Raw genomic sequence first — 1,722 nt, 5'->3', positions numbered from 1 at the left:
GTTGTTTCAACTTACAATGACGATCAACATGGTTAAATAACGTGTTGCTTCAACTTACAATGACGCTCAACATGGTTAAAATACGTGTTGCTTCAACTTACAATGAAGATCAACATGGTTAAAATACGTGTTGCTTCAACTTACAATGACGATCAATATGGTTGAATAACGTGTTGCTTCAACTTTCAATTACGATCAACATGGTTAAATGACGTGTTGTTTCAACTTACAGTGACGATCAACATGGTTGAATGACGTGTTGTTTCAACTTCCAGTGAAGAAAAAATAAGGTTATATTAACGTGATGTTTCAACTTACAGTGACGATCAACATGGTTGAATGACGTGTTGTTTCAACTTACAATGACGATCAAAATGGTTAAATGACGTGTTGTTTCAACTTTCAATGACGATCAACATGGTTAAATGACGTGTTGTTTCAACTTTCAATGACGACCAATATGGTTAAATGACGTGTTGTTTCAACTTTCAATGACGATCAACATGGTTAAATGACGTGTTTTTTCAACTTACAGTGACGATCAACATGGTTAACTGACGTGCTGTTTCAATTTCTAACAACAAAAAAAAGAAAGATTAGCATGGTTAAATTCTATGTAATTTCAACTTATAGTGACGATCAAAATGGTTAAACAGATGTGTTGTTTCAGCTTCCAGTGAAGGTCAATATGGTTATATAATGTATAGTTTCATTTTCCAGTGAATATCATCGATAAATAGTTTGGTGTTTCAAGTTCCAGGGAAGACCATCATTATTAAGTAGTACGTAGTTTCATCTTCAAACGAAAATCAGCATGGTTAACTAATATGAGTTACAACTCAACTATATACCGTTGAAGCTCAGTATGACTTATACATATGTGGAATTTATATTCCCCTAAATAGGTTCACGTTACAATAACTGTTAGCATGGTTTATATCTGTATAGGTTCGGCTTTCAGTAAGCACCAGTATGGTTCACGTGATTATGTTCAAATTTCGTTGTGGTTGTATAATCAGTTACTCATTTTGTTGACCACTTCCATTCTATCTGAGTACATACTTCATAGATCTTTGGGTAAATTCAGCTGGAGTATAAGCTGTTAGTAGATTGGTTAAGGGTCCATCGCACTATTTACCATTTCAATAGTCTTATTTTTCTCCAGTTAAGTGTTAATTTTCATTTCATTCATCACATTTCAAAGCTATTACTTCACGAACTTTATTCTGTACGTCTTATTTTAATGTAATTTATAGATTGATCAAGAGATATCTTATTGTTAAAAGCATATTAACTCTTCTGTCAAAACCCATCTTTCATAAAATTAATTATAACATTAATAAAACCCTACAATGTTTGATTAATAATTAAATACCATAAGAATCGGTAACTAAATAATTTTGAAAATTGGAACTTTGTATCATTTCTTGTTTTTACTTCATATTGTAAGTTTACTGCGAAAATAAATCATCTGTTACATTGCTTATAAGAGAGAGGGTTAATTCACACATTTTTTAATAAATATAATATACAGACGTATTTTATTTTTATTGCCTTTTGAAAGAAGAAGTGAGAAGATGACTCTTTGATACCTCTTTATAAACACTTGTCATTCTATGCATAATACAACAATACTTCATATTTAAACTTTTTTTATCTATGTATACTTATACTTACAAATACACTGTTTCTGTATTTTCAACTCAGTGTAATACATTATTT

The 1,722-nt window shown here is 30.8% G+C and overlaps 1 protein-coding gene across 2 annotated transcripts in view; it reads right to left on the bottom strand.

The window, feature by feature from the left end:
• The window catches only part of LOC111089077 (protein trachealess-like), a 36,817-nt gene that overhangs the window by 20,121 nt on the left and 14,974 nt on the right, over nucleotides 1-1,722 (bottom strand). The gene's annotated exons all lie outside the window — the stretch shown is intronic.

The sequence above is a fragment of the Limulus polyphemus genome, unplaced genomic scaffold (assembly GCF_000517525.1).
Source record: "Limulus polyphemus unplaced genomic scaffold, Limulus_polyphemus-2.1.2 Scaffold5183, whole genome shotgun sequence".
NCBI lineage: Eukaryota > Metazoa > Arthropoda > Merostomata > Xiphosura > Limulidae > Limulus > Limulus polyphemus.
The sequence above is the reverse complement of the archived record's forward strand: the minus strand, read 5'-3'. Positions and strand labels throughout refer to the sequence as shown.